At 41.5% G+C, this 22,565-nt stretch overlaps 1 protein-coding gene across 1 annotated transcript in view; it reads right to left on the bottom strand.

Moving 5' to 3' along the window:
- LOC111267445 (acetylcholinesterase-1) overlaps positions 1 to 22,565 on the bottom strand; it is a 42,641-nt gene that overhangs the window by 1,089 nt on the left and 18,987 nt on the right. The gene's annotated exons all lie outside the window — the stretch shown is intronic.

Genomic DNA, 22,565 nt, shown 5'->3' with positions numbered 1-22,565 from the left:
TGTACCATAATAAGTATAAAATTTCAGAAAATTCGACGCGTTAGGTCAAGCAAGATTGCGACAACGAGCGATGCATATGCCAACTATATTTACATTAAATTATGATTTTTTACTAGCGGTTATAAACAATAAATCTGTAGCCACAATGCTTGGCCTGTTGATGTCGCGGCGTTGTGTCCCGAAGGAGATTCTTTTTTCTTCCATAGAAACATTCCAACTGCATCATCAGTGAAGAGTCTTACGGATACATTGCTCAGTATTGTCATCGTTATTAACAGCATGATTTTTCTTTATTTGTTCATATGTTTTCGTTGCGTTTTTCTTAACATGTTTTATTGTTTTGCCCCTTTCGTTTTCCGCCATGATAGATATACTTGTCTTCCTTTCCTCTAGCCACCTGCTCCTCTTAGCAGCACACGAGGTATAGCGTATGATCTGTGGTAGAGGGTTATCCGCATACTGTCTGAACTATATGATCAGACCTGTACTTGGAGGCCTTCATCCATGCTATCTCGGATTTGCAGATACATAGATTCCCATATATGTGATTTGATATAGTAGTTGATGAGGGCTACAGGCAATATATCAGTAATACTGTATTCAGAGCTTATCACCAGATATATGGTACTAGTCAGTGAAGTGGGGCCTGCACGCTTCTGTGGGTGGCAATCGCTGCCCATCGGTTCGTCTAGGCACCCAAAGTAATAAACTAGTAATCAGTGGCCTATATCCGGAACTTGCTTGGAACTTTGGTATATTGGAATCCGGAACTTGGATGCTTGCGCAAATAGCGAAAGCGAAACTTGTTGCGATTACTATTAATGCAGTATGGAAGAATGGGAGAATTTTAAATAGGACATGCATGTTCGACACTTCGATATGTCGAATGTAAATTACGGGGCGTGTGGCACTCTCTATTTAGATAAATGGTTTTTTTATTATCTTTTTCATTATTGCCCCACGTAGATATTGGGGCAAGCAGGAGACAGTTCTAGTATAGTGTTTTGGAATTACTGGCAAAAAGGAAAACCTCGGAGGCATATAGCCATTTAGTAAATCGCAATTTGAGAACAACGTAACAAGGTGGGAACTTCCCGGCAAACTGAATGAATTACGGGTAAGTAAATTGGATTTAACTGTGGTAGTTTACCTGTAATCCACTTAACCATTTCGGACCAATGGAACATTATATTAACCGACTACCGAAGAAACTGTATTAAAGCCATTATTATTTATGATTTTGGCAGTGTTCCTTCGCTTTTTTAAAACAGTCATTCATGAACGATAACTCATCCGTGATACTGTTTTGCCAACTAGTGTGACTGACGTCGTTTTCGTTCAGTACCATGAAAAACTATATACAATTATCTAGATATTTAGCGAATGCATAAGCCTGCGTGGACCCGCTAAAGTATGAACTGGCTATCCTGGGATCCGTGATTAACGAAAAAGGGCTACAAACTGATGTAAAAGTCCATATACAACGGGTGATAAATGAGATTGTTATAGGTTTAATTGCTTGATGCTGATTTGCGGCCGCATCATGATTACCCCGAAGTTTAGCAATGCCTTAGATATACGTTTTTATCTATTGCAAAAAAAAAACTACGTTAGATGACGAAAACCGCATTAGTAGTATGTGATGACGCCCTTAATGTATAAAGCACCCGAAGATGTTGGAACGAAATTTTTAACCAACGTGTGTGACCTATATGAATAACCCTACACGCAACGTATTCGAAGTCGAAGGTCCGGTGGCCTTACTGGCTAGGTCTCTTATTGAACAAGACTCGGTGTCGCTGTTTAAGACTCGCCCACAACACGCATAGGGAATGAGAACAGATTTTTACATGTGCCGACAGAAAGATCACTCATAGATGCGTTTACTGAATGTGACTACTGTTCGCTTCGATTATTGCTTTAATCCAGGGTCTAAGCTATTTGAAAAAAGCAGGCCGGAAGTCCTAAAGATACGAAGTGTAAGAGGCAAACAAACAAGTTTGTAAAAAATTTGCCTTTTTAGCCGCTAATTCGAAGAATCCAGTTGGCAACGAGTTAGAATATCAAAAACATCCACTGATTTCTAATAAAATTTCGCAAAATAACAGAAATAGCCTTCTGTGCAACTTTCACGAACCTCCATACTTAATTTAAACCTTACTGAGGTCACTTCTACGGGGTTTTCAGGAACCTTAAGTACGTGCGCTTCTTTATAACAACAACAACGCATTGCTTTGACAAATGGCTATCACAACTGCCTACTACTGTGTTTAGTTTTGTGCGTGACTCAGACGCGACCACGTACGGAGTAAGAAGTTCCTTTTTCGTCAACCTTCGGCAGCATCTCTATGTAGGACGTTAAATCTCTTCCTCCCACGAATTTGCCATTACGCATTGCCTAGGGTAACTCGTAGCTCAAGCAGTCAAATGGTCTTATCATTATTCGTCCTTATCTCGTGTACTGTCTCCTTATTTGAATTTTGTTACGAAATTAATTACTGCTATCAGTCATGTTAATAGTCACATTGTCCCTGTTGTTCTTTTTTGTCATGATTGTTATTACTACTGCGGCGGCTGGCGTCGTTGCCGTGGGAACTTTCCACAACGCTGTTGTCCATCACGCATCCATCGAGTGCGTGTAACAAGGGGCTGGGTCCTGCCGACGCTAGCAGGTAGGTACTCCGGCAGGCGGAGGTGAAAGGTTAATAATTCTTGAACACAATTGCCTATTAAAAGTCCCACAAAACAAAGTCATAGTCGTAGGTTGAATCTTGTAATTCCAGCTCAGCTGGAACGACTCTCATCGTTATTGTTGTTATGTCACGTGGAAGGAAGGGAGTTGCAGACGCAGCAGTAACTGAGGAAGCAGTCTAACACAAGGCAGTTTTATGCCGATAATGCGTAGCATAGTGTAGTAGTCATAGTTTTACCATCGTTATAATCATGTCCATCCCTTGGATAGGTCGGCAATCGAGAAGAGGGGCAAAATATAAGACTGAGAAAATACGAAACGACAAACGCACCTCTTATGTCGATTGCAGTTTAGATGTTGTTGCCGCTGCTGCAGCAGCAGCTGCTTTTTTGTTATTGTGATTGAGCAGTTGTTTTATGATGACGCCGGAAGTGGCTGCAATAACGGTAGTCGTTAACGTTGACAAGCTCGATATATTGACTTAGTATACAAATGCTACAGGTAGGAACCTCTAGCGGTCAACACTGTAAATGAAACTGTAACACGTACAGGGGCATCGGGAAGACTAGACATTGGCATGATATATAAACTTGAATATGAAAAGTGTTTTGACTCATCGAAGAATTACATCCACATTACTAACAGCACTAGTTGACGGTTGTATGGGGAGGAAGCTTGCCTTGTAGTATACGGTACGCTTCGAGTCGTTTGTTTCACTTTCGCATCACTGGCGACTGATCTGTACGAGTGTACTCACCGTTATACTGTATTAACAACGCGGCTATACAGTGGTGCCTTTAAACAAACAACAGAATTTTTTAAGGTATACGGAAATGTGTGTTTGGTCACTCAAAACGTCCAACATCTACGGTGCTCTGTGTACTACAAGTGCAGTACCATGGGTGTAGAGCGATTCCGACATTTTGAATTTTGGCGATCACGCACCTTACCTCAGCTATCATTCTCGCACTCATACAACGCCGGAGTGCTAGTAGTGAACTGTAACAAGGACATGTGAATTATATTATTATATGATAGATATGTGTATATTAAAGTTGAATAAACTTCGATTTACACGATCTCTCGTGAAAGATGGAGACGGCTGATTTAGTCGATAGCACCACAACTTTCGTCCACAGATTGACTTTTTAAAAGCGGAATAAAATCATTGACATAATGCGCTATGCAACCCCGTATCTTAATCTGTAAAGGGCACGATCGGTCTGCTATGCTAACTTTTAAGCAATCATATAAGAACGAAGGGGGTAGCAGCAAAGAAATCAGCAAAAAGCAAAAGAAACTTCTTTGAGAAGCAGTTAAACACTACATTATAATATATACACATATATATAATGTAGTGTATAATATTAATGTGTAAGTATATATATATATTATGTGTGTGTAATGTTCATTATATATATATATATATATATATATATATATACGCACGCTTTATGAATCTAGATGGCTGCAAAATTGTGCCAGGATACATTAACAAACTTCATGCACAGGATACGGTATTATCCACCATAGTCGCCTCAAATCACCTAAATGCGAACTTACAATGATCAAACAAAACAGCCCTGACTATATCTCTTTATCGTTCAACGCTTACAAGATGATAAGTTCATCGCTTCTAAGCAACTTGAGAAAACTAAATAGCCCACAAACAGATGTTTCTGTACCCATTCGGAGGACTTAGTAATGCTGCGATGACTGCAGCGAGTTTTAAACGAGCTCTATGACATACGTTGAAGTACTACTTTTTGTTAATTTTATATTCAATACTGCTTTCCGGTAAGCATTTTTTAGACAGCTAACCTTCTAATGTGAAACAATATCTATCCATGCCGGCCTTCGAACCCAGACTACCTCACGTGTTCCAACGTTTAGATCACGGAAAATAAAATACCGCCATTATTACTAATAAAATGAACAAAAGAAAGTCAAGCAACTATATATGACGCCACTAAGTTTAGCGGTACCGATTTTGAGGTAACTTATTCTTTGGCGTTCGTGCCAAATGGCGTTTAAGTCGTAAGTGTTTAGTCGGCTAGCTAGAGGCAATTCGATAGAGCCCAGATGGCTGTTTTCTATCGGTCGTAATCTTCACATTTGGATAGTTTTTTTTTTTTTTCGCTAGCTATGTTTATCCTCCTTATATTATCCAGCCGCGTACATCGATTGTGGACCGTACCTGCTGAATCGCGGTGACCAGCCTCCTACAATGGTATGCGAATCGTTACCGCGTGGACATACGTTGAATCGTCGAAGCTATAACTTGTTTACTTTCTCAAGTTTAAATTGAATAGAACCATAAAAAGATAAAACCAAAAAATAACCCAAAGATGGTACTGAATAGGACAGGAATAAGCTTATTAATCCTGGTGCTGGCGCAACGATCTCAATGTTGTCTTACATTTATTATTGCCAAATGCATTATAACTGTTGTGATAAATGTAAGGTAATAACTTGGCTTTAGTTAGCCGCTTTCATCACAGCGCTGTGTACAATCGCGTTCGGTCTCAATCGGCTACTGCGCGAGTCAAGTGTTTTCATGAACCTGCTGCTTACCTTATAAAATGTGCACATAAGGAGGAAATTTGCCTCGTAAAATGAATTCCATTGCAATGCAGATGTATGTTTCTCAGATGCGTACCGATACGGAAGTAAATAAAAGTTCACTCTTTTTCGAGGCAATACTCTGTGTCAGCTGGTGCCACGCTATCTTCAAGGGAAAACATTAAAAGCTCTACCACAATTTACAATCAATATCAGGAAAGCAGACGCCTGGTCGGAACTCTCCCTAAAAATACAGCCAATCTACTCGGCATGGATACGTCGATTCGATTTACTACTGAGTGCAGTGTTAGATTAGCTCCAGTTTCATGTTTCAGGCCAAAAGCTCCTGACGGCACCCGACCGCGACGACCCACCCCGTATGGCAAAATGACATTTCGAACCATACGATAACGACTTACGATGCTAGTCCGGCATAACGTCGCCGTCAGCTTATACGTTATGTATCATTATCGAATGCAGCGCACGCAGCAACGCTGAAAACAAGAGTCAAACGACCCGTGACAGGCCTTGAGAAGCGGGCCGTATGAAACATCCCGGTCTCATTTCTGCACAAGTTGCTATGCGACATATATCACCTCACACCATAACGGATCTGCGTAGATATTTCTTTAGCGTCCACCCAAAGCCACTCCAAACCGACTTTCTCTCCCGTATCGAAGCCCGCGTCGATGAGCTCCAGTAACAAGCGTTTCTGCTTTTCCTATTTTAGGCGCATACACCTGCCTACTTGTTGTATTATGTGTCTTCCTAGTTGGCTTCTCCTGTTTCCTTGTTCTACGCGCTACAATAACACCTCTTGTCGTCGGGCATCCTACATGTGTGTGTAGTACTCAATTGGAGAGGTTTTATCCTTCCCTTCGTTTCGTTTGTCAGAGACCCCAAAGAAAGATATAGTACCGCCCAAGGCCTGTTACGACACGCAAGCTTGCAAAACGAATTCAGCTTCAAGTAGCAGTAGGCTCCTGTTGGTATTTGTTAGCTCATCTATGCATTTGTATGTCTTTGTATTTACCCTTTCATGACAGTCACTTCGATTGGGACCAGTGACGGGTTTTTGAGGGAATGAGCGAAAATTACAAAATGCATACACACGGTCCGCTGGATACGTTGCGGAAGTAGCGCGACTAACTACAATACGAAAGATGTTTAATGGGCTAAGGACAAAGCCGAATGGGCGGTGGGCTGCATTCGACGAGGAAGAATTAGTAGCGCCAGCATTTAATGAGGCATAAAGGTAAATAGAGGAAGCGGGAGATAATCAAGCCGGTACAAGCAATGGAGGTTAGACGCTAATTAAAGAAATTGTCGAAAGTATGGAAAGCAAAGCCTAAACAGCTGCTAACCACCAGAATGGCGATAGACAATGAGGTAATAACCTTCGTTTGAGTGAGGCAAATCATCCACGGGTAGATTTCTGATATTATAGATCGACCTATTCACGTTTCATTAGCGACTTTAGTTGAAAGAGACGACGAGGCAGATAGGGACGTACGGATATCCTCGTGCCATCTTTACATAACATTACCACTATAATCGCTATACCTTGTTCAACCATTTAGTGGCTTCCTTCTATTAAGTTTCCGGACATCTCTGATAATTCTTCCTAAGTTGCTAATTAAGTAGCCGAAAGCAAGCCTTGGCGAGTGCTGAACCTAAACGTGGAGCAATGTCAACTGCATGTAATAGGATTTAACTCCAGACAAAGGCCGAGATATCGTAGAAACTATTTTTGGACGCGAGCAATATTATTGCCGAATGGTGAAACGTCGAGCACACACTTCGTTAACTTATTCATACTTACTATATAGTGGGTATTTCGTTTTTAAGGTTATTATCCACACGAAAATATGCTATGTTTATGTTAGAGAGAGCTCAAAAGTTTCAAGTTACATTACAGAGTAGACAAAACTTTGTTTACTTTGTAGTTGCTGCCGATACAGTTTTCGACACACTGGTTTAAACTATTGCTTTCTGCTTATTCAAGTCTCAAGAACGTTACGGGCAACTGAATGTGTGAACTGCTCGGTCATTAAAAGGTGGCCTGCTCATTGCTATCAGCTGTCATATTGGTCCATACAGTTACTTACGGACTTTTAAAAACATAAGTGTAACATAAGTGAAAACAAACATAAGTTTTTTTTTCAATGTCTAATTAATTGCGCATTTAAACAATATGTCCATACAAGCATTTCCGTTAGTAATGCCGACCCCCCGGAAACACCAACCCCAAATCGTATTTTATAATCATTTAGCTAACTATAAATTTGTCCTGCAAATCATTCATTATCCTGATCTGGAAATTCATTAAATACACGGTGAGTTTCCTGTCATCACTGTCTTAGTACCCCATTTTCACATACTTCAGCGACTTCATTGAGCTTCACAATACCTTTTTTTTCTTATGTCTGCTGTTGCAACTGCAGCTACTGCAGAGAAACGAAATGCAACACGAAGAAATGTAGACAGCCGATTTCCGCTATGGCTTACCATACTCATTACATGATATTCATCATCAGTCAAACCTGTTAGTGATTTTCCGTACGCTAATTTTCCGTCGTCAAAAATACTGACGTCACACACAAAGCATTCACACAGGCAACATAAGCGTATGTTTCCATATATTTCCATGACACGTCGCGCACTTCGCGTGTACACCGTCCTGGGAAAACTTGTATGAGCCGCTGTCAGCGATTGGCGACGCCGGACTGCGTTAAGATTTCTTCTTGGTTGATGCAGGAGAAAAGCTTTCATTTTGAGGGGGTGAATAGCAGCAGCGGCAGCAGCGGTGCATAAAACAATGGACGCTCTTGCAGCTACTGCTATTGCCGTCGTTTGGCCGCGGAAGCTCTTTACTGTAGAAGAACGAACCGGCGGGCAACGTCATACCGGAACGACAATTCCTCTTCGAACCAGTCTTTCTAGTTTTGTGGTACCTATGAATTTGCCCCTGAATTTGTCTCTGCATAAGCACGGTATCTATGACTAAACACCCTATAGCATTAGCGGTCACAGCGAGAGCACTGGCGACCTGCAAAAACTTTCCAAAGGCTAGGTATAGTTGGATGAAGGCATGTATCAACAGCCATACCGTCATACTGCTAGCGTTCGCTAGGCGTAGACCAAGTCCATTCATACTTAGGCTACTGCTGAATCACGCGGTCCGTGACAGGTGCAAAGCAGCACGAACGCCAACGCCGCCTCACCCGACGCTAATAACTATTACATGGTGTTTCCGTTTTCTTTACGATTCCGTCTTCGCAATTGGAACGCCGACCAACAAGCATGCTGAGCGCGGAAGAAAAAAATTAGCGACTACTTTCACAGTTAATCATGCTGCAGAACGCGAAGTCTACGTACGGGCTTCAAATGACGTTGGTTCATGTGGGCGACACGGTAACGGCTACGTTTGGTGGCAGGGTGAATCAGTGTGAGCACGCACGTAAATCCACTGCTCATTCAGTTCTAATAACAATATCGGAAAGTCACAGTTGTCAAACAACAACGTTGGTGGTGGCGGCGGCGGCGACGACGGTGGTAGCGGAGAAACGCGTACGCTGTTTGTTGGAGTGAATGACGCCCAAGCCATATACGAGGTGACAAACGGTAGGGCGAAAGAAAAGAAATGAAATCAGTTCAAATCGAATCGCTAATAGAAAGCAGGACATAGCGGGGCCCCTAGAGAGAGAGACCCATTTGTCACTATTTTGACGGGTCATTTATCAAGATAGCTAGAAATAAGTCAAATGTGAAGCTATGCTTGTGCGCTACAAAGGGACAACTGGAAACCAATTGCCCCGTCGATCGGATTACGCGTTTAGAGGCGATATGCCCGGTGGCTATAAAACTTATTTTTGGATCTTCGTTCAAAAGTGAGATGTCCGTCACGGAGGGTGTTCCCATCAAGCGAAGCGTTACTTTGGTTTGTCGAACTAAACGACGCCAAAAGACAAAATTATTTTATATTTATTATCGCTGTTGAGGCTAACGCAAACTTTAAGGATTTATCAGCCATCAAACATGGGACGTCTAAATATACATCTAGTCAACTAGTGGTAATTATATAGCTGTTGCCAAATTAGAATTACCACTCAACGGATCTAATAAAGAACGAAAAATAGAAAAATATTTAAAAGAAAAGTATCCATAATGTAACTATTTTTTAAATAGACCGAAAAATGTAAAAAGATGATCGAAAATAAAAACAGAGAGCTGACGTCCGTCATACAGTCGTCGACCAGTATTGCTTCTAAAAATTAGCCGAGCATGGACACTATGTTTCTATGTAGACGAGCCCAAAGAAGGAGGACGAAATCAGTTCAGCAGCTGTCGAGGACACCGGCCGTAATTAACGATGAACTCGATCGGAATTCCGTTACGTCGAATACCGTTTGTCCTATAGGGGTCGCATGCCTCCACCGGTGGAACATTCCTCCAAGAAGCAAGGCCGACTGGCGCAGTATTAACCACATCGGCTCCCAAATACCGTATGTGAACACAGCGAATGAATAGAATCGGATGGAAAAAATAGCGACTAACAAAATGTTGTACAAGGACGAGTGACCTAACCTTCCCTTTGTACTAGGGGTGGCATCCGGCTAAATTGCATCGTTGCTGATACAACCATTATCAATACCGAGGCTGAAGTCAATGATACCCTATGCGATCGCAACATTCAGGCAGCAGTAAGAACGAGAATAGTGATATGAGTGTCGTCTGCTATAGCTGCCGATTTCGGCGGTGCTGTTCAAGGTGTAAATTGCAACGTAACTTCCTTGCCTAACTCCAGCAGCAAAAGCAGCCCGTACTGATAGCGAAGTCGATCGCGGGCACTAAACGCTGGATTCACAAGGAGGCTATTGCCGCCTTTTTCCACTTCTGCCGATCACACCATCGCCGCTACTGTGGTCCGAACTCGCCAACAGATATTACCGTGGCGGTGTTTCCATACTGAAAGTTACTTCCCTTTGTAGCTGTCGTTGTAGACGGCGCCACCGACGGACAGGGTCTGATGCTGTCATTGTTGCTGACATTTTGTTAGGTCAGGCAGCTTCAGCCTACTCAACTGGTATGTGATGGGCATTGGGTGTATACCCACGTTCGACTAATGCTCCAACGGAAAAAATTGAATCATTAAAGCGCCATTTATGATTGTGATAGTTGTCACAGGTTCGTCAAAAGGGTAGAGCTGCATTTTAATTACTGCTTCGAAAACGTAAAAGTATGTACACAACAACACGGTTCGGTGTGCCATTAATATTTTAGATAAGTGGAAAAAATGTAAGAAGTTTACTTATAGAACTCATGTCAGACTTGGTGGCAATGCAGTGAACGCATTTTCTCTTTACAAACATCAGCTAGTAATACAAATGACATGTATTTGTTTCGCTTCTTAGCCTGCTTTATCATTTTCGATCATGCCTTTCATGTCTTTAATTACCCAATTTCTAGCTATGGTTAATTGATTGTGGCTACGTACAATGAAAGATGTGAACACGATCATATCCGAAATGCACTCTTAGGCGAAATCGTCACACGACAAAGCCACTGGATGGAACATTAGCCGCTGAGGTTGTCGATCTAGTTGGATTGTTAGTTTGGATTTTAGGTTGATTATAATAATTGATTATATATGTAACGCAGTCAACGTCTTCGTCATTGTTTTTACTATATTCGTTGTTTCTTCCCTTGTTATCCTATTGTCCAGACGTTTCCAGTTAGCCTAATTTAGCTTGAAGATATCGGCATACATGCTTGGTCTGCGACGATCTACGCAGATTCAAGCGCGGATGGGTTTGTCCTGCAAGATGAAGGCTGGAAACGCCGCCTGGACCCTTAGCCAGCGACGAGACCCGTAGCAATCCCGTTGGAGATGTAACGTCGTCTAACAAACATCTATGGCAGCTACACACTATGAAATTGCTTGTATCCATTGTGGCCTTAATTTAGGCGACAAACCGAGTCGCCAAACAATTTCCACCAACCGATCGGCGCTGCTGAAGCGTATCACACGCGGGACATTGTATTTTCCATGAGGTAAAAGAATAGGGAAAATAGAATCGCAAGAACAGGCGCGTTCATGCCGCGACTGCGAAACAAAATAGCGATAGAGCAAGATTAATTCCACTCCGAGTGGTTAGCATCGGCGTGGGTAGAAAGCTCGTGGTAAAAGCGTTTGCGGAATATTTAAGTGTCGATCGAGCCCTCGTCTTACATTTCCGTATGTGGGGGGAGGTAAATCAAAAAGAGCAGTGAAAACGGCGTTTATGACACTTCATCGTATGTACAGAAAGAATTCTCATCAAACAGTTTACGCAGACTAAACCAGATTATTCGGAATCTGATGATTATCGATATAGTTTTAATGCTATAGACTGTCCGTACGTCAAGTGTCTCACGATAGAGTCCTTTCTCGACGCCAGGATGGAAAGAACCCAGAACAAAGAGTGACTGAAATGATCAGGTTTTTTTTTATATAATAAAATCTCACGACATGTAAGCTTATTCAAAAAGATATGGAGCGCAGATACATGCACACATACACCGCGTATCCGTAAGCCTGAGAAGAATAACAACGACTACAGCACGTAAAATAATTGTAAAATTCTGGCCTAGAAGTGAATCCTTTCTATATACTATATATATTACCATATAAATGTGACGTGCGCAGAAATCCAAATATCTTGGCGGTTAAAGGCTCAACGATGCTGTGCAGAGGCATTTAACAAGATGTTAAGTACGAGATTGATAAGCATGTTCATTAACTACTAGGATATAAACGGCACGGGAAGCCGTTGCTACTCTACGCGCATTGTCTAACGTTTGCTTAGTCAGAAAAGTCTCGGAGGAGACAATTAGTTGCTCTTCCAATACTTTAACGGCATTATATGACCCATTTTTGTGTTTTTTAGTCGCCCACGCACCTATTACTTCTTCGTAAGTAAAAGATCTGGTAGTGGGTAGAGCAGTACAAAGTCATAGGTGCTTTATACCTTTGCTATTCATTGACGGCTTAAGATCTATCACACGTCATTGAATTGGTGAACATAGTTCTACCGACTGACATTGCTTACGTATACTAAAAGGGCAACTAGTTAATGCGGATCATTGCTTTGGGAACTGAACGTAATTTTGTTGTATATAATGGTCAGAACTTTCATCGTTCGGTGGGGGCAGTTTACCGGTACTACCACGTTTCCTTAGACCAACCTCATATTAACGCCGGCGTTCATTGCCTATAACGAATAACACAAGCTATCCCGTGCCTTCCAGTATTTTTCTTCTGATTCCAACCAGAGTGAACGTGTGCTCTTTCGTCTTTTAGCTCTTCTATATGTCGCGGTGAACGACCCAAATATATGTGACATATAGGCCATTTGTTTGAGGGTTGCTTATTGACCAACAAACAACAATAGTTGCTGCTGCCTCCGCTGTTCTCATAACAACAGTAACAATGTCTGAATTACACTGCATACATCGGTTTGCTCGCCCTGGCCGTTCGGTCGCCTCACTGTTGCTGCAGGAATCTACAGGTTTTTTATTTTGCCGTTCGCATTTTGTCTTTTGGGTCTGGGTCGTAGACGTGGTTCAAGTAGGTGGTCCGGGCTGTGTGAGTCGGGCGCCGGCCAGGATATATTCGTCGTTAGCCGTCTACTGCTGTTGTTGTCAGCATAATTGCGCATTGTAAAGCGATTGCCACAAAAGATGATGTGTGGGCGGACAACAAAGGGGAATATGCTGCCCGGTAACTGCATCGCTGATGACCGCAACTGCAGCAGCTGCAACAACGACAATAACAAACTCCGATCTGATATTAGGCCTTATAGACGCCCTGTTAATGATGCTTAACTAGCTTTGCTACTTTCCTTGATAGAGCTGCTAGTTGTGGGGCAGTAGTTAGTTGCAGACGACGAGAAAACCGTAAACAAACCCGATAAAAACAGATAGGAACCGAATCTCGCAGCAGTCAACGTATCCCAATGGGGCCCAGTGAAGAGCCGAAGCATATGGTATCGATTATTGGTGGTTAGCAGGAGAGAGCGGACCGCTGGATTAGCTGGCTGGTATCTGCTATCCGAGGTACCGAACTCTTCACTCTATTATACTTAACTCCTGTGTAAGCTTGCGATGGCAATGTTTATAGGAAAACACGCTTCCAAATGCCAACGCAGAGTCCAGTGCAGTTCCATATCTTTACCGTTAAGCTTATAGCTAGGTAGCGTCGATAATTCCATCAGTTGAAGAGCGTCATAAACGATCACCTTTGCAACGAACGAATGACGTAACTTGATTTTTCCTTTTCAAAACTTCATTTAGCTAATCAATTTGGGACCACTTTTAAGCTCTAAGATACCTATAAACAATGAGTTTTGAACGGTTTGATAGTATCATCTCTTGTTGAGTGTCGTAAGAGCATGTATTTGGTAATCAGTCAGTGAGGAGTATTCAGCCGAATCGAGCCAATGAGCAGCGTGTCAGGATTACTTTGCACTGCTATAGCAACAAGCCGAACGCTATCTTCGGATGGTAAATGCGAAATCAAAATGGGCAATCCATACGGCAAGAAGCTCGGGAATTAAAATTCTATTTGGAAGTAATAATGATAAAGCACGGTATAGACATAATTGGAAGACCTTCACTCTGTATTCGCATGATCCATAATCAACCAAGTTCGCTACTGGAATGATGCGTTCGGTCCCGATCGATCAATTTGCAGCTGTTAAATCAATGTAGACATGACTCTGATCGTAACCGGCACGAAGAAAGGTGAGCACATTTGTCATGGCAGTTAACGACACATACTTCTATGAACCTTGTAATTGTTGTTACATGTTCTTCATAATATACCGGTGGTAGCCGAAAAGGGCTATCAACGTTATGAAGCCGAAAAAAATCTATCAAGCACGACTCAGCTCTCCGGTATCCGCCTACGTATACATATGCCAACATGGGTAAGATTCAAACCAGTTGACATATACTCATGACACATTTATACAAGGACGTGTTTTAGCTAAATTAGCCATTGCACGAACCCTCGCCTCCAAACAAGTCAGCCAGCGCTTTGTAAATTTTCTACCTTTAGATCATCAGGTTTGTGGGTCAACAGTTATCCCCACTAAACTACCATTAGAACCTCCAACACTGGCTAAAGGCTACAAATGAAAAAACAACAGTGTAGTTTTCAAACAAAGTGCAAGCAAATGAATTGAACGTGCTGATCCGGAATAACTACTCAGGGTACGGCAATCTGATACATCTCTATCGGTGAGGTCGTGTTTATGCAGCTCTCTCATCGACAGTAGTAAGACAACCACTAGCAGCACACACAAGACGTTCTGTCTCTGAAGAAGTATTCCCACTTCTTGTGTGTGGTGTGTGATGTGAAGAAAATGAAGCGACCCGGGGATTCATCCGAGATAGACGAAATGCTGTCTATCATAAAGAACACAATTTCTTCTGCGCGGGCATATACGAAACAGATGCAATGATGACATGCAAAGCAGACGCTTTACCTCCTGCCAGCTAAGTTATCAACAAACACCAGCCGAACGCAGCGACTGGCACACGGAGGCGTCATCACTTCCCGTCCCATAATAATGTCGCTATTTACCACGGGTACGGCCAACCTGTCATCGCACGACCTCGTTGAATACAACAGCCAGTTGTCCTGTGGGGACCATTGTTGCTGTGGATGTTATTATTGATGACGCTCCGTAGTAGTAGAACAACAGCCCTAGCAGGTACTGCGACAAAATTTTAGACGAAGCAGCTGGCCATGGGAGTTAGTATGTCAAGCCAAAGGCAGATCTGGTGGCTTGCCGAGCAACAGAAGATAACATCTTTTAGAAGAAGACGTGGAGTCGGTGAGAACTTTACCGGGAGCGCGTTACCGGAACGAGCAGCCGTTACTACAGTGAAAACGATAAATTTCGAGTATTTATGATACGAATTATATCATTTTAATTTATAATTGTTATGTATTAGTATTATTATTATGCAGGAGTTTCGCCTTTTTTTGGACGCGGACGGTCCTTGACAAGTATTGTTATGCTACATGTAACACGTGCGTAGAAGCATATCAAACACCTTATCTGATATAATGCTTCTTGTGTCTTCTCTGGTGTCTAATCATTTGCTAGGATGATAAAGAGCTTGAATAGAACAGACAGGAGATGAAAAAATCATGCGTAATAACGTATTGGACCACGGATCACAGTTGATCATGCATACATATTCATGTATAGTCATTAAGTTTTACGTTGAACAATACATAATATTATAAATAGTAATATATGTTACAGATAAACGGCATCTGTGTGACATTTGTAAGTTATCTAGCTTTATTTCAGTAACTTAGACTAGTTTTCGGGCGTCAACTCCGTGTTATTCGCACTACTAGGAATCAGCAAAATGAGCTCCGATCCCTTGCGGTCAATTTAGATGGCAGAACCGAATTACGACACGCACAAATCGGCTAACAGGATTTGTTGCGGGCTCCGCTCCCACGGGAGTTTTGACCTCATTGCCGTACATTACAATATATTTGAGTGCATTTTACCGCACATCCATGCCGTGCTAATTATCAGTAGACAATTGTTCTTTATCGACTATGACAAACAACAGCTAGAACTTTTTAGATTCTGTCTTTCGCTATTAGTTGATGATTACCCAACCCGACCATTGTTTAGCCCAGTGAGAGCTAAGTGCTTTAGCAACTCTTCATATTCTGTTTCTTAACACAGTTGCTCGGAGGTACGAGCCGTCATACATTGGCATGTCCATTGATAGCAAATGGCTGGCCGCATCAGTGTGGACACCGAAAGTTATCGGCGCAGCCACGTTTTCTCTATCTGAACCCGTGGCCCCGGCCCAGGCCCAACCTATAGCTTCTTCTCATACAAAGAAGATGCCTCTGCTCTAGAAGAGTGCGGTGTGTCCCAGAGCCGAGAGTTATTAATAATCATTCTTGCTTTGCAGAACAATACAACAGGGTTATTGTAAAACTAATCTCTCAGAAGAATCCATTCATGTTTTTTGTACTGCATGAAGTTGTGCAATCGTTCATTAAAAGGCGTGGTCACCGCTCAATGTACCAAAATGTTATTCTTATATATAAGATAATAAGCGATGAAGAAAGGGTCAATATCTAAATTGTGCCACTATGCTCGTATGTGTGTTTCTAGAATAACCCAGTGTAGAGCGGAATGTCTCACATAAGATAACATAGTGAAATTATCACGTCAAGAAAACGGTGCTTGCGTATCGAACCTTTATACTCGAACCATTTAATAGTCCTCTTTGTCCTAGCGTTAATCAGGCAAATTAGGCTAACTAACTATTAGAGCAAACGTTTTCTAGCAATCTAGGTATTATAGGCATACGTACACGATTTTAGGGTACTTTACTTGTTTGGAATTCGTTATTAGGACTAGATTAGGCATAATATCTATGTCATTCAAGGACAGCTGCCTGTTCCTTCGTCTGTGCATAACAGAATGTATGCAATATTAACTCGAATTAAATTAAGGATACATCAACTAAAACCTAATGTAAACCCAAATCAAACGTTTTGTCGGCCGTGCGTCTCATCGAAGGCATTTATCAACACACAGTTTCTTAGAAAGGACTAATGACCACATTTACTGTTTCTTAGAACGTTTGCGTAAAGACGTTTATTAATATTTGTTAACGATAAAGGATGGTTTTGCGTCAGAAATTCTATGAACGAAGTCGTTGAAAACCACACGTTTACAGTCGGCCATAAAATGTGGCCATTCAATAAAGCTCATCTAAACAAAATAGTGTTATCTTCGTTGAATACAGTTCTTCCAGGGAGAAAGTGTTGGCCGATTCTTTAAAATATTCATTGAGTTCGCGTAAAGTATTCGCGTCGCCAGCTGCTGAGACGGGACCAAAAGTTTTGAAGTTAAATTTTAGTTCTTGCATAGAAACGTATGTATCTTTGTACACGACGTCAAATATCTGTTCAAACGTTTTGATTGGAACGTCGTAACGGTATTGACTCTTGGTCTGACCCGAAAAGATTGCGTATTCAATGGTATTCGAGTTGCATCTACTGTACACCTTCATTGTGACGTGTCAATTCATCACTGAGCAACATGTTCGCCTATATAAATAACAATAGATACGCCAATAGCAAACCAATCACAATGTAAAAATGGTCGTAAAAAATTGTTACGTTTTTTCGTTAGCAAACCTCTCACTATTCTGTCAGCGGGCCGCCTAAAGGCCGTTTGAAGTATGTATGTGTATGTATTATAATACATGTGACAAAAACATGCGTTCGATCAAAAAAAAACACACCAAAGCGTCCCTATGTTTTGATGATTGCGTTTATCAGCCAACCGGGTAACTGTAGATAGAACAAGAAATCTATAACGGTGCGCTATTCATCCAGGACCGTACGAGTTAAAAATGAAAATCTGTTCATTTTCGAGAGAAGAAGAATTCAGAGCTTCTAGAGGTCGCCTTGTTATCGCTTTTTAGAGAAATTACTACGTTCAGATAACTCGCGCTAACTTATGACAAGGCAGCTGTGCTTAAGGTTAGGCCTGTCAAAGGAGATGCTGATTTCGAAATGTTCTCAGTGTACATTTCAAGGGCAATTTGCATCGCATTCTACGAGAGAATGCAAATCTTCCGAACAAACGTATCGTTTGATAGAAGGTACAAGGACGATCAGGATCGTTATGGCTGCACGTTTGCCGTCGGTCACTGCATCGATACGCCGAGAACCTAAGGGAAGTATGCTATAATGATTTAACTAAAAATGTATCTCAAACAGTCGTTGCACTGACAACGGATTTCATCCTTGTCACAAAAATCTAATCTATCTTTATATCACGATCTATCAAGCTCACATAGAGGGCGCCTCTCCTACACTCGACAGCTACTTCAATGCTTCATTATGATTCATCGCAGCACGTACAGCAGTTGGTAGAGATCTTCTTGATCAACTATTGAATCTGAACGACATTTAACGGCAGCAAAAATTTTGATTCCCAGTAGTAAGCCTACGCGATCTGCATCAAATTAAATAATCATTTCTAAAAAGATTCGTGATGTAGCTTCAGCATGGAGAGGAATCAAATCCTCGTCCAATTCAAAGTTATATTGTTAAGAACTTCTAACTGTATAACTTAATCACACCAAAGACGGCATTAATGTTCTCGGCGGATCTAGCAAAGCTCTAAGATGAAAAAAAAATCTGTCTGGGAGGGATCGGCTTTACGCCTAGGTTACGTTTTCTGAATAGCGGTTAAGCATATCATCGAAAAGATGTTTTATTTCTCGAGCTCTTCATCAAACGTGCTTCCAAATTTGAAAAAAGTGCTCGGTACTTGTCATGGAGTTCAATAATTGTCTCGTACGAAAAAAGGTAAGAGTTTAAAAAATATATATCAATGTTTTCTAGATTTTTCGAGAACCTAAATGTTTACGTGCGATTTTAATGGATAAATGGGGGGTACTAGTCTGAAACAGGTGACTTTCAAATTTTCTAGTAGATTTAGTTTTTAATCACTTCAGTTAAAATTATCATCGTAATTCAAGCGTTAAATTGTAATAATTGTAGGGTTTCCTTTTAACTAATAGTGACAGTACGTTGACATCTTAACCCGTTCGTGTCTTTTTTCATACGCGTTATTTGCTCGTGTGCGAACAGCGCAAATACGATAGTTTCTGAGAAGCCACTGAAGACTTTCTGAGTATTCCCACATGGATGAACGGCAACTCGGTCTAGAAAGCCCAATCCTATACAAAGGGGTACAAACCGAAATCGTTTTATAGCAGATTTGATTATCGACGGTGAACGGCTCGATTCGGATGATTTCAGCACTCATTAGATCGCATAAGATTTTTAGTCTGAGTGGGGCACACATGCATTGCCCGGTCAGCCGATGTAATAGTTTTTCTAGCCTTTGTTTACTATCGATCAGGTACACCTCTGACTGGGTGGAGTTTATCGTGTTGAAGAACAATTAAGTCGTATTCGGACCTGAGATTTAAACGATCCATAAAAAACAAACTAATGACCTTTGTTCGTGCTAGGCACGTATGAAATTCTATTACTTTGAATTTGCCAATATAAAATTTTAAACGAAAAGAACAAGGTTAATAAAATGATACCTTAGTCAGTTGACAGTCACCGTCTTAGTCGTGCTATGACAAATAATTTGGTGATTTATAGAGAAATGGAAACCGACCCCACTGCGAAACCTGGCTATGGTTTTACTGGTCTAATCTCAGATTTAAATCGAAGCTTTGATACTATCCGGATTCGGCTGGGTTTTACGAATCAGGTCACGCTGCACCGCCAGTCTTAGAAAGTTCAAGGTTGTCCTATTTCACCCAGTGTGAATTTATCATAGGACAATTTACATAGCCTTATAAGACTTGAATTTCGCACAAGAAAACTAATTCTATAATACATATACATTTTTTCCTCATAGTATATACAACTATATCGAACAACGTTCGATGTGCCTTTCCGAGGTCAACTAAGTGGGGGCCGAGGGGCGAACCATACATCTGCCTAAGTTAAGCTTTACTCTAAAATTTACTGAGATTCCATCATATATTACTTCCACCGTCCAGTTCAAACTATGCGAGCACTTTTACACCTCTTTTAACACGACTGATAACTTTGTTATCGGTACAGGTTAATTATAATAAGACGTGCGGTCACGTAGGCTCCAGTTAAACACAACGACATAAATGGAACTCTATGTCAAGTATATGCAAAATCAGGCCGGCCGCGTTGAGTATTGAGTTGTTGCAACATACATTTATCGTAAGCGGTTTTTCGTCATGTCTGAACGTAAAATGTAACGCTGTTTGTTTTCAGGGGACGTTGTTCATAACATTTTTTTTCCGAAGTTTCCAAACCGCATCACTATCACACTGTAGACTCATCATTCTGGCCGAAATTATTACATCTGGGTTAGATATCCTTGAATATATGCGTAAACAAAAAATGATCGAAACACGACGATTTTGGTTCATTATCGTACGCTTCCTTAACCCGATATTTGACGTATATAAATACGCACAGATACGGAAAAAAAATGTATATCAATATTCTTTCATATTTCGTTAATAACTACTAATGGTTCCGACTGTTATGTGCATGCTAGTAGATCGTCCATTGAATTACATACACAGGTCATCCATTTAGGTCATATTCTATTCGCACGTTCATAATTCTGGAAAAGTTTCTACATATAGATCAATCAACATGAGTGTCAAATCATGTCGAACAGGCTTACTGGCAATCTGCCGGGTATGTTTCAACTAGAAAAAGTGTCGAAGTTATCTTCGTTAACCCTCATTAAAGCAGCTTGGCAGTTTAAAGTTTATTACTCGTTGGTGCTTGCTTGTCTCTGACAATAGATCAGAAGTCAACGTCAGTTTCCAATCGTTGTAACGCTGATAATAATAAGCATTGAATGTTATAACTAGTGAGGGATCAGGGCACTGATGTGCACATGTAAAACGTGAAGTCAAGTACGCTAGAAAAGGTCTTCAGTCCGCTAAATCGAATTCACTGTTCGCCATTTTGTTGCCATTATCTTTATGGATTACACAAGTGGATCACATTGTGTAATACGCGGGCCCACGCAACAGTTTCTGACAGGCAAAGTGGAAAAAGCTCACGAGCTAGCTGACGCAGTGTCTAATCTAAAAGAATCGTGATGATCACCTTTAAACTCTTATGATGGGTCTCAAGGAACTTGTAAAGTGTGTCGTGACTCAAGAAATCTATGGGGTCCGATTTTGGGAGTTTCAGGTACACTGTGAAAGCACTGATATGGCGTTCTAGTAATGTGGAAAATTAAAATCATTATGGAACGATAAAGAAATTGGGTGATACATATAAGGGAGGCAGCCTGAATCTATTTTGACTGTTAGACGAAGATCAAGCGCTAGGACATATACATAGCAATAGGGTGGAGAGTTCATACATCTTGCTCCGCGATGAAGCTATAACAGAATCCAATGTCAAGGGCTTCCTTAAAATGTAGAGGACGGCGATAACGTATCAATTTTGTTCTAGGTCGTCACCGGCAACTCCACGACGTTTCCTATGGCGATCAAGTCTAAATTCTCCACGCGTCCTTCATTTAATCTGTGCTACGTTTCTCTATTATTGGTTAAAACCAGCAAGAGCAATAATAACAACGGGAATACAAGTCACATGTCGCTGCTTTTGTTGCTGTGCAACATGGCGACGCGCGTGAACAACAGCTGTATTGTTATCGCATTGCGTCGACGTTCACGGCGCTAGCGTTAGCACTGAACCTACCTGCCGCCACCGTTCTCCCATAATAAAATTATTACGAACGCAGGACGTTTACATGTAAAGACGGACGAAGTGAAACAGCAGACGTGCATGAGAGAGGGAGAGATAGAGACATCTAAGTAGTTCTCAGTATTTAAGCTCGTTGCTATGTCGCTGTGGGCGCTACTGTCCAGCTGCGTTGGCGCAACTTAAACAAGCGGCCTGGGCTACGTCGATGCCAGGTTGACTTGCGCTAGCGCGCCAAGCGACAGTCAGGAAATAGACAGGAGAAAGGCAGTTTCTTCTCATGGATCGCGCGGTGCAACGCCGCAGATAACAGCAGACGCAATACAGCGAAGCTGATCACTCTGTCCTGATGGCATATGCGTTGGCAACAGAGGGATAGGCGTACCAACGGACGGTATAGCAGCAGAGCAATAAAGTCAACGACAACAATGTAAAGAAGCGAGCAGAAGAACAAAACACGCATGAAAATGATGAGGAAAAATAGAAAAATTCCGATATATGAGAATAGTATTATGACATCTCTCTGGATACGATAGCACTACCCGAGGTATGTAAACCGTTTAAGTGACGGGGATAGGAGCAGCCAAATGACTAGTTGTTGTTGTTGCGAACAGGAGCAACAAGTAAAAGCATTACGTAGCAACGCAAGTGGGAAAATGCATAAGCTAGTAATAATATGCGCAATGCAAAGTATGTTATGCTGTACCCGGTCACGATGGCCGCAGTGACGGATTACCTCAGAGAAGATTGGAACGGGAACATTGCCCTCTTGTCTCCGAAGAAGCAGCAGCAGCAGCAGCAGCAAATCAAATAGACTGTGACGTCTGAGCCATATCTGACTAAGTTCAGAATAAACGCGTACTACGCTGATGACGATTATCTCAATGACCGTGATAATAAACATTGCGAAATTTATTGACATTGCTGTGACAAATCGGAAGTGAAAGAATAAAGGACGATATGTAT

Source organism: Varroa jacobsoni, unplaced genomic scaffold, assembly GCF_002532875.2.
Source record: "Varroa jacobsoni isolate VJ856 unplaced genomic scaffold, vjacob_1.0 scaffold_1189, whole genome shotgun sequence".
Taxonomy (NCBI): domain Eukaryota; kingdom Metazoa; phylum Arthropoda; class Arachnida; order Mesostigmata; family Varroidae; genus Varroa; species Varroa jacobsoni.
Note: the sequence above shows the minus strand (reverse complement) of the source record. Positions and strands in the feature narration are given on the sequence as shown.